Here is a 12,209-nt window from a genome sequence, read left to right on the forward strand (position 1 = left end):
CGATGAATTGCAGTTTTAATCACTTCCGTGTTGGTTTCACTAGAGGGAGCGGGAGGTTGCCGCTTGGTTTTTACACATTACTGCATGAACTATTCCTTGTTTAATATTGACCACGCACCATTTAATTCAAATGTCCTCTTAATGTTTTCATATTTGGACAGAATGTCTTTAGGACAGAAATGCTATAGCCACTGTAATTAAAGGAATATGTGGACATCAAAAAGTGTAAATTCAGAGTGAGGGTTTGAGCTTTTATTTTGAAATCGCGATGTATTCTCCTGTGTTAGTGTAGATTTATAAATTATTTACCTTACTAATCTGATGAAATGGTGCATGTTGCATTCTCAGATGAACGTTTTAATAAACCCAAACTCAACATGCAGAGATGAGTTTGAGATGCTCCACATGTAAATGATAACAGTTTCTGTGGAACTACTGTGAACTGAGCCGCTGTGAGATGCACGTGCTTAACCTACACGCATGTAAATAATTAAACTGCATCGCATATAATTATTTAATTAAATCATAGCGTTTGTGAATTCACAATTCTGCTTAATTATTTTTTTTTAAACGGGTTTAATATATCATGCAGCCTTGGAAAATAGTCTAATAATGTGTTTTATGCATTCTCCTCTGTGAAATGCACCACTTCCGGTATTTTGCAGGTTAGTGACGCGAGCAAAATGAAGTCGACGATTTTTAAAAATCGACTAGTCGACTAAAATCGACGAATCGCGACAGCCCTAAATAATACTAAAAAAGTAAATGATAATATACTTAAAGGTCTTAATATACTTAAAGCAGTGGAATGATTTTGTGGAAATTTTTATTATATGATAATTATACATATCATTACACACACACTTTTAAAATATATAAAATAAAATTCTCATTATGATATAAGGCCAGTTGCATCACCCTGACATTTTTGACATTCTGCCCCAATAAATACAATTAATTTTAATTCAAAACATGTTCAAAGAAAGGTTTGAAAAGTTACATTATTATTTTATTGTGCTTTTGCATAAATTAATAAATCTAAACCACACTGAATCTATTCCCATTGCCATTATTACCATAAACCCAATAATCCAAGACTAGCCTCTCATGTTCATACTTTCCAAAAATGCAATATGAACAACTGCTGTAAGAGCAATTAATGTACGGCAGACTTCTTTGTGTAGAAACATCTGTCATTCAAGCCCTGCAGCAGAAGGTCCATCAGCTGTCTTTACAGCTTTGCATTTGGGTGTGGAACCACAAACAAACAACACATGGCCTGAACAATGAACACCACAGCCGCTACGTTGAATCTGCAAAACCAGCAAGATTCTCTGCCTTGGACAGGCGTACAGACGTGCAGGTGTGTGCAAACACCTGTGAGGCATGTCAGCGCTGATAAAGTGAGGAACCATTTGCCCTGTGGGCCAAGGAAGATGATTCTGATCACAGATGGCTGCCCCGAGGTCACTGAGAAACATACTATGGGAAAACGGCCAGCACTTCCAGATAAAAACCTGACAAAAGAAGAATGAGGATTACTCTATGAAAAAATAAAGAACGAGGAACTTAAATAAAGTGGATGAGAGAAAGTTATGTAGGTGGAGATGTAGACGTTCCTAGCCAAGTCTTCCCTTGAGTGGGCGAGTCTGGCACTGATGCCCCTTCACCGCCTGTCGGTCACCAATATAAATCCACACAGCTGGAGTACAGCTGAATATAACACCCCTCCACCAGTCCATTGCCACAGTGGAATTCCCAGCTGCCCCTCCCTGGAATTGGAGTCGGTCGAATCCCAACTGAAACTGCAAACTTCAAACGAGTTTCGTATGCAATATGTTTTTATCCTTAGGAAAACTTTACTAAAACATGCAAGACAGTACAATTTTTGTAAGAAGAAATGAATACAGCAAGGACTCTTAAATTGTTCAAAAGTGACAGTCGAGATATTTATAAAGCTAAAACAAATCTATTTTGTAACCTTGGTGAGCACAAGACTTCTTTTCAATCTTACCGACCCCATCAACATAATACTAATCCAGCTGAGCCGATACTCGCCTCACCCAGCAGTCAGCGTCTGGTTGCACTTACTGACATCCTGCATACCGACAGGAGCGATCTGGATGGGTGAACTCTGAGATCATCCCTCAGTCCACGAAAGATCATGAGCCGCCACTCATTCCTATCTGTGGTGCGATATCAATACATGTGCCCTGTGGCAGAGACCTGTGGCCCTGGAGTACAGTGAGGAAACTCCAACAACACTCGCTTAGATTCTCTGCCTAACCTCTGGCTGACTCCAAGCTGATAATAAAATAACCTTTAACAGAATTTGACCATAAGATTAGCATCAAGACAGTTGACTTGTGAGTAATCAGTGTCTCTCTGATACCAGGAATGCCACCAACTGACAGTTTGTGTTCACACAAAAAAATATATTTTTTGCAGTAAAAATATTTAAACATCTGTTAAATGACTGTCTAATTGATTTCTGAGTTTATTAATTAATTCATTATTTACTTAATATTATTTTTATATTAATTAATATTATTAAGTTAATTAAGCTTATTTTTTTCATACCATTGGCATTTTTTTTATTTTTTAATCAGAAAGATAATGAGGGTTACATTTTTTTTTCTTTGCTTGATTGTTTTTTTTTACTTCTCAAGTTTTGAAAACCATTAAGATAATTAGAATTAAAAATACAAATATTTTGAAATATTTTTACATTTAATTGTTTTTATTAAAATTATTTCAATATTATGAAAAAATATATACTTTTACTGGAATACAGGATTTTCGGTCAGATTAAGATTTTTTTAAACCTCCAAAATCTGTAAAATCTCCAACTTTCCTTTTGAAAATCCACTCTGTGTCAAAACCCTGAGGGTCTATGTTTACTGTAAATTATCATTGACTGGGTGGATTTTGGACTTTTGCGTCAGATATGGCCAATCCAGTCTGTCTTTGTTTTTTTTTCAGTGTCTTACCCAGTTTTTGGAAGTCTGTGCTGTGGTTTATTCCAAAGTGGTATTTGGTGAGGTGTGTTGCAAGTGGCCCTAACCAAAGAAAGGTGGTTATGGCTGGAACTGCAACAGTAAGAGATGATGAAATGAATGAGGATTCATCGCGCATACAAATTACCACCATTTTCACCAAAGTGGAATAAACAACTGTTACAAAGTCTGACATTCTCACTGTCATCAGACACAAGCACAACTACAAGTGTCTTTATACAGAGTCAATCAGTCACACATCATTTAAAAAAACCATATCCTTTGGTTTAAAAAAAATACACTTTATATTAAAAATAACAAATATTTCTGTTTTGCATTTGAGTAAAAAGATCAATTAACCTGCTAAATATTTGTACTGTATAATGCTTATTTTCTGAGAATATGAGTCCATTTTTTATTAAGATGTTTTACTGGAAAAGAAGAAATACATACTACTTAAGAAATGTTTACTGCAACACTATTTCTTGGCAAAGTCACAAACCATTAATAAAACTGACAGAAACAAGCAGAGAACGTATATGCCAGATTACTAAACACAGAACTAAACAACAAAACATTTCACTAAGCATGCAACCTAGAGGCTATAACCTGCCCTCATACATCCTAAAATGATATTTGATTCCATCACATTTGGCACCTATTTATAAGCAGCCTACATTTCTACATCTTGACAATTTGCTAATCTAAAATTTGTATCATTAAGTATCAGTGAGGTCAAAAGTGAGAGCAAACCAACCTAAGTGTTATGCATAAAATATGTTTACTATGTTCTGTCAACAGAAAGAGATTATTAGTTTATTAACATGATATTTGTGTTATTGCCTCAGTGTTATTGCATTCACGCATTGTCGTTGAACAGGCCAGATTTCAAACTGAAACAGATTTCAAACTGAAATGAAACCCATTATAATCTCTCTTTTCCTCATATTCAGCTGACACAACAAACAGAGCTGGTCATGTGATCTGACTGCTTTGCATAAAGTAAAAAACAAACCCTCGCTCCGCCATGTGACTGCCACAGTGGCCGCGGCTTAATCTTTTACAAACAGATTATGATTAAGCAATAAATAAATACTGCTGGTGCTAAAGACATAAATGGTGATAGAGGCTTTACAGTATGTGCCTGCAGCATTAGAGGCAAATGCAGTGGGGTCAAGAGTTTACTGTAATTAAACATTCCTTGTTATTTCCATAGAGGTGCAAGGTGTTCTTAGCTGGAAGACACATGAGCAGGAACAAGCAGTCCTAAGTGTTTACTGAGACACATTTGAGACTTCAAACACAGATACTATCAGGAGAATCAGAAATGGTCTGCTGGCTGTAATTGTTCCATTTAGTAACCTTAAAACACAGGGCTCAAAAAGAAATATGATAAGAATCTAATTACCTTGAGATGACATTCTTTAAATATTAACCCTGTTGTTTAAAGTTTCCAACAAAATGGAAAGAATGTCAACATAACAAATGAACAATCAGAAAAATGAGCCTGTCCAAAGAAGATTAACAGGAAGGTGATAGAGTGAGAAAAACACATTTCATGACAGATGTCACTGCTCTAACAACCAGAAAAATAACTTGAGAAAATAACTTGTGTTGAGAAATAACTAGCTAAAAGCGACACTACCGCTAGTTCACCCAAATATGAAAATTTTGCCATTATTTATTCACCCTCATGTCGTTCTAAACCTGTATGAGTTTCTTTCTTATGTTGAACATTAAAGAATATATTTTGAAGAATGCTGACCTGGTAATCAAACAGTTGATAGTCCCCCATTGACTTCCACAGTACTTCTTTCCCTCCTATGGAAGTCAATGGGGACCAATAACTGTTTGGTTCTTCAAAGTTCTTCAAAATATCTTCTTTTGTGTTCAACATAAGAATGAAACTTAAACAGGTTTGGAATGAGGGTGAGTAAATGACAAAATGTTCATTTTTGGGTGAACTATTCCTTTAATGGTATTAGCGTGGTGAGAGTAAATACTAGTCCAAAGCCTTGCTAATGAGAAAAAAATAAATAAATAAATAAAATGGAGAAATCTAAACCTATTGACTTAAATATGTTGATTATATATTGAGACAATATATATGTCAATTTTTGAAAACTGAGATTTATACATCATCTGAAAGCTGAATAAATAAGCTTTCCATTGATGTATGGTTTGTTAGGATCGGACAATATTTGGCCAAAATACAATTATTTGAAAATCTGGAATCTGAGGTTGCAAAATATTTATTTATTTACAAAATATCTTCATGGAACATGATCTTTACTTAATATCCTAATTATTTCTGGCATAAAAGAAAAATCAACAATTTTGACCCATACAAATATACCCCAGCGACTTATGTTTTTTTGGTCCAGGGTCACATATGGTATTTTAACAGGAAATCGGATGTGGAACATGACTATTTAAAAAATAAATTGAAGCAGTACAGTGAAGGCAGATGGCTTCAACAAAAGCTATGCCATTGATCTTGTAGCTCACAGTAGGTCTGTCTTTAAACACTTAGAAGTTATTGTTCAAAATCAATTACCCAGTGGAGAAAATGAATGGAAGTTGTACTTCCAAAACAAAACTGTTGCACTCTATATTTTCACATGTAGCTCATAGCTTGTAAGCTTAACAGTTTCATAGTAGCTTTCCTAACTCTTGACAACACTGTCCTTTCAGAAGTACTTACTGATGTTACAAATATCATTTTATTTGTCATCATTGAAAATATGTTTTCAGTGACCAAATTGTACAAGCAGGAAGCACAGTTACTAAGCATTTTCAGTTACTAAGACCTTTTACTTGTGACAATAAAAAGGGAGAGGAGTACTGCTGAGGGATTTATACAAAGAAGTTTAGTGTAGATAGCCACTGTAAGCCCACTGGTGTTCACATTGATACAGTAGCTGCATTAATCTTTCAACTCGCTCACCTCTGGCCCTGCTGAGGGTTTATCCTCCCCGTGGGCCTGTCCTGACAGGCCACATTCCGCACATAGCCAACCGAGCTCTGCTCGACAGCACTGCCATCTCACCACGCACCCTCTTGTCACTCTTCCAGTGTCCTCAGGGTGCTAATGGTAATTGGGTTCAAGTCTGCATTCGAATCCAACACTCGTTAGACTGCTTCTGCTGTTTTTGTCACAGAATGAGTCAATCTTCCTTGAAAAATACAGTGCCAAAGACTGTTTCGCACCACATGCACAAGTAGTGAGTAAGTGAATGAGCAACAACAACACTGACAGCGAATCAGATGTTCCATAGAGAAAATAAAGAGATAATTGTGTTGCTACATTGAATCTGAACTGTAATAAATTTTGGAATAATTATCCAGTTTTGCCATTAACAATTATTTTCTCTAATTTACAAATTGTATGTGCATACAGTTGGTAATTAATCTACACAAAACAGAGTCCAAACCCCAAGATCTAGATGTAAACAGCTTACATCATCTGGATTCAGTCAGATTTACTGAATAGAAAGTGCTGTTTGTGTGCCATAAGCCACTTATTTGTTTGTATCCGTTCACATATTTCATTACATACTGCTCTGTGCATAAAAGACGGTCACACACACCCAAGTCATTGTAAACCCTATAGTAACAATTCACCTGGAGACAAAGGGTGGAGATACAGTGACATTTAGTGTCTAGTGTTGGTTTGGAAGTCAACATAAACATTCTTCCAGTCAGTCAGGTCATCATAATAAGAAAGAAATGAAAACAAAAAAGTAGAAAGACAGAGGGTCATGTGTCAGTAGGACATACCGGCGGTGACTTTATTCACTGTGACAGGCTGAACACCCCTAACCCCATCAGGAAGCCCTGTACAAAACAAGGCCATTTCTGTCCTACCGTTTCAGCCTTCTATTTTTTCTCTTTCCATTTCTCTTCTCAGCTCCTACTCAGCAAAAACTAAGTGCACTTAATCTGAAAACTTGGCTGGAGTGATGACTTTATGTTATGTAGGATTCAGCACAGAAAAAGATTAAAACTGCATAACAAGCATCAACATATACAAGCCAATTACATTTTATTATAATAAATGCTATGGAACAAAAATGACTAACTAATCTGGCTGTGTTCTCTGTTGAGTATTCAATCCACAATGAGTATAAGTACTAGGAAAACAATTAAGCATTAAATAAAGGCAATTATTAGTAGTCCACAATTAGTAGGTTAGCAGCAGCATACACAATCAAGTGAGATGAATGCCTCTTTTGGCCTAGTTTCATAAAGAATGATTAGAGCTGTGGAAACATCCCAAACCAAGAGAAGCTTTCAACGATTACACTGAAAATCTGGTTAAAGCAGAATAAGCTCTTATAATCTCTAGACAGTGTCAGCAACAATTTACAGCTCTGTTTTTATCAAATAAAATAAAACCGCACTAGTAAATATTATCTACACACTGCCAAAACTGCCACAGTGCAAGCTCTTGCGATCCCTACTCCAACAGTGTCTGCCATAATTTACCGTAAAATAAAACAACATCTCACACAACTGCTTCACTGACACAGTAGCCGTTAAAGTAGAATAAGTTTGCCCAACAGTACTTAGACCCTAGTCCAACACAAAATAACTCAGTGGTCTATGTTTAAACTGGTTGCTTGGATTCTGTACATGACTGTATCCAATATAGAGTCAACAAGAGTGTTTCTGGGGTGCAAATGTCATTATAACGCAGTGCCCTGGGACCGTTCTGGGAGTGACTACCAAATCAGATTTTCTCTCAGAAAGCTGACAACAGGGCATTCAGGGGTAGCGGCTCTTTAATACACATGTACAAACCATGAGTTAATCTGTTTTATGGCTGCAAGCATGCCGTTTCACTCGTCTGAAACATTTACAATTAATGCAATTCTACAACTAAAAAGTGTTTACAGTGAATAACTCACAAAGGTCACAGAGTTTCAGAGTCACATTCCAACTCGATTTCTCTCTCATTCCCATTGATTGTTGTTGCATTCATTGTTTATTTGCATAAGGTTATCCTCTGCTCACTTTTGTCACATCATCAATTGATGCTGCTTATGTCACTACAAATCACCAGCTGTTATTGAAAAGAATATCTTCCAGTCAATTTGCTGCTGCAAATCAACGTCAGTGTGAAAAGCTATCAAGTAATAGCCATCACAGATTGATATTATCGAGCAGCAAACAGTGATGCCTGGTTGATAAAAACAGGTTTTATGGTCAATAGATACTGATACCAGGACAAAACTTTCAATTGAAAGAAAAGGGGTCAAACCTAGCCTAAAGCTTGAGAAATAATGGACGCGTCCCAAATGACAACATTCGTCCTCACTGTCCTTCGCAAGGATTGTTGGGAAATATTCCACTATGAAGTCCATAACAAAAGTTTTAAAAGAGCACCCTTCTCAAACCTAACTGGATTTCATGAATGTGCAGAAGCAAAGACCACAAGCCCACTCCACATCAAGTGTGTCATTTGGGACGGGGCCAGCACACATTTCACACACCGATAAGTTCATAATGCTTGCACTTAAAATCGCTTCTTAAATCAACATTGTGGAGAGGAGCACTGGGGAACCATTGAGTGCTTCCCAGCATGAAGACTCGTAGACCTGGAGAGTGAGATATAGACTGAAGCTTTCAAAAGAGGTGTTGAGTAACATTACGATTGTGAGAAAAGCCCTTCATTAATCATGAGGGTGGTGGTAGCTATCAAGCTATCAGCTAGGTCTTCTCCTCATGTTTTAAGGAACACAGTATCTGGATGGAAGACCACAGTGAGCTTCACGGCACGGGCCAGGCAGGGATTCCTATATTTGAACCCAAAGCTGAGGTTCAGATTCCACACTCCCTCCTGTCAGGGGTAATTTAGAAGGAAAAACAGGAGGAGAAGATGAAGAGGTTTGAATAGCTGCTCCCCCTTGCAGACAGCCTGTCAAACATGTTCTGCAGACAATGAGACCACCATCCCCCCTCTCGACACTTGCACAAACTGCACACACACACACACACACACACACACACACACACACACACACCAGTCAAAAGCATGAGCATTCCTCTCTGCACTGACACTCCCATCTGAGAGGCCAGGCCAAAGTGGGTTTAACAGAATGGTGATCATTTTATCAGGGGTTCATTATCCTTGCCTGGCCCAGACCCAAACCAACCCTATCCCATGTACTACCGGTTAAACTCAAATTACTGGCATCTAGATCATTTTATTGTAAATGTAGCTATTTATTTTGCACAATACTGGTTATTGGTCAATATTATAATTTATCTTTTAATTATTGTTTTTAGATAAATAATATTCTAAATATATAAATTCTCATTTTAACAATTTAGATTACCTTTGCTATCACTACTGTTCACCTAAAGTTAATCGTTAAAACCCCTAATAATTTAATAACTCTGCACACTGTAATCTTTATCAAATGTCAAAATATTTATCTTTTGTCATACTATACATTAAAATGTTGCGATGCCTAATTTTTCAATTTAAAACTATTTGTTTTTACTGTTGTATTTTTTTATTTATTAAGACAAAATAGAACAGAATTTTAATATCGGCCACTTTTTAGTTATCAGCAGTGTTGTTACTGTTAACTAAAACTAAAACTTCAAAAATCTTTTTATGTAATTGCAAATAAGCTGACATGAAAATAAAATATATATATATACATAAAAACTAAAACTAAGATGACAAAAGCACATAAATAAAATTAGAAACTAAACTTAAATTAAAAATTGAAACATTCAAAATATTAATAAATGCATAATAATAACACAATATTAAAATAAGTAGAAAAATAATACTGGTTATCAGGCATAGGATAACAATACTTTGCAGATTATCTGCATACGCCAGAATTTTAAATAAAATACTTTTTTGTACCAATTGTACAGCCCACCTTTATAGGCCTATGGCCCGCTATGCATTTTAGTAAATGCAAGGCCTGATTTTACTTTTTAATGCACTCTTCTGGTTTACACAGCTAGAGCCCTGAAATAGTGAGTCAATGTAGCCCACATTAAGCTCAAACGCAGCAGGCATGTTTGCAGATGGCAGTCTGAACTTGCCTCTGCCTGGGGGCCACAAGAGTTGTGTTGGCCACGGATAAGAGATGGATGGAGCTCAGCGGAGAGATACCGGTGAACTCCGAGACCCCGACTGACAGGAAATGACACCTGACTCAGATGTATGGCGGCTCGCTGACTCCTTTGACCACTGCAAATGCTAACTTGATCCTATACTCCCCCGAGGCTATAGAGACATCCTTACGAAACATGTCAATTTTGCTGAAGCAAAAAGGATAATGAGTTATGGTGAGAAAATAGGTTTTATACACATAGCCTACTATCCATTTTTCACATTCCATTCCATTTACATAAACTAAAAATTTTAAATTGTATCACCCATTTTGGACATAAATATAACACAACACAGACAAAACATATAAATTCAGTGATTATATGGCAAAAGTGTAGCAAAAGCATTACACTGAGGATGCTATCAGTCCCTCCCTTGCTCTGCTGTTGCCATGGCAACCAGCACATGTATCGTCGACCGGCATTCAATCCTCTTTTTTGTACTAATCCAAGGACAAGCACAATAAAAAAAATAATTATTAACTTGCATTTTTGATGACTTCTGTCTAACAATGTTCAGATGACCCAGTGAAATGAGAATCTGTCAGTGTAATTTTAATCCAGCAATCCAGAAGGTGAGCCACACCCTCTTATTAAAAACCATTTAATATTTAAATTATCCTTTAGCCTATGAGACATTTGATAGGTCAGCAAAATTCTCCCTTGATATCAGCCTGAATATTTACATTAATTATGAACGACACCATCCAGAGCTCTACAACTGAAAGACGGCAATATATCAAAGAATAAATGATAAAATAAAGGATAAGAGAGAGAGATAAAGCTTCAGAAGCTACTGCTTTGAACCCATATCTGCCTCAATCTTAACCCAGATACCTCTGAGGGTGGGGTAGTGCTTGAAACAGATGTGACAGCAACATTTTGAACCAAAGTCCATGAGCCATCTCAATATGACAGCACAGAGCGTGAAAGATACCGTGAAAATAATCACTCATGCTGGAGTTAAGCAACCAAACATCTTGTTCTCCTTTTAAGCACATCCTATGAGAATAAATGCAACCAAAAAATGCTCAAGATAAGGAATACAGCAAGGAAAGACTCAATTTGTGAAAGCAGTTTGCTTTCAAGGTGATCTCCACTCACCCAGTCCAGTCATATTAAAATGGATGCCTGCAACGCTTTTAATACTCTCATTTAATATTTGTATGCATAATTCGGATGATTAAAGGAGAGCCACATGTCTTGTCACCTCAGCGGACACACTGCAGAGCTGTACACGTCCACAGCGCTCAGTGAGAGAACGCACACCTGCCCTTCAAGGCTTTACGAGCTATTAAAACAGCTCAGCTGCCGTCACAGCTAAAGAACAACACAGGAAAAATGCACCGCAAACGTTCATTCAGATTGTCATGAGATGGAAAACCCTCTGCTTGTGTTAACTTACCCTTTATGCCTTTGCTTACGGTCCGTTTAATGTTACATCCCTCAAGAGGAAACAAGACTGGCTCCAGAAGCGCAAAGGATCTTCTCTAAAAGGCTTGAGAAGAATGTAAATTCAAGGATGTCACTTCAGTCATTCTGAACATAAATGTGCCGTAGATCAGTCCCAGAACGGTTCCATATTCGAGAGCCGGTGTGAGCGATCCTCATCGGCTGACCGGTAAACACACATGCAGCGTCTCCCTGCTGTTCAACAGACCATCTCATACAAACACACCCCCTTGTCCTTTCCTTTCAGTCTCTCTCTCTCTCTCTCTCTCTCTCTCTGAGGACACAGGCACAGATGTTACTATTAACAAGCCACACCTCTTTTCAACACCCAGGTCTCTCATAGGATACAGGCAGAGTAAGACTCCGCCCACTGCTCTTCACTTCTTTCCCTGCTTTCTCTCTCTCCTTGCGTTCTGCTGCAGCACTGTTTACAGTTTGTTTAGAGAAGGGCTGTGAAATGGACAACCCAGGTGTGTGTATGTTCACTGCTATTTGTTTGTGTGTGCACTTCACCATATTTCGTACCTAGAAGTGAGCTATATCTATGGAGCGAATTTTGTGCCAATATTCATCAAACAAATTCAGTGTTTTGCAAATAACCACAATCTACTTTGCAAAGAG

At 37.3% G+C, this 12,209-nt stretch overlaps 1 protein-coding gene across 2 annotated transcripts in view; it reads right to left on the minus strand.

The window, feature by feature from the left end:
• The window catches only part of LOC306843606 (disheveled-associated activator of morphogenesis 1-like), a 63,891-nt gene extending 52,032 nt beyond the window's left edge, over window positions 1-11,859 (minus strand). For both annotated transcript variants that reach the window (XM_079375155.1, XM_079375156.1), the window contains exon 1: window positions 11,542-11,859. The gene's annotated coding sequence lies outside the window, so the exon portion shown is untranslated. The remainder of the gene's footprint in view (window positions 1-11,541) is intronic.
• Window positions 11,860-12,209: the final 350 nt, after the last annotated feature.

The sequence above is a fragment of the Barbus barbus genome (genome assembly GCF_936440315.1).
Source record: "Barbus barbus genome assembly, chromosome: 24".
Lineage (NCBI taxonomy): Eukaryota > Metazoa > Chordata > Actinopteri > Cypriniformes > Cyprinidae > Barbus > Barbus barbus.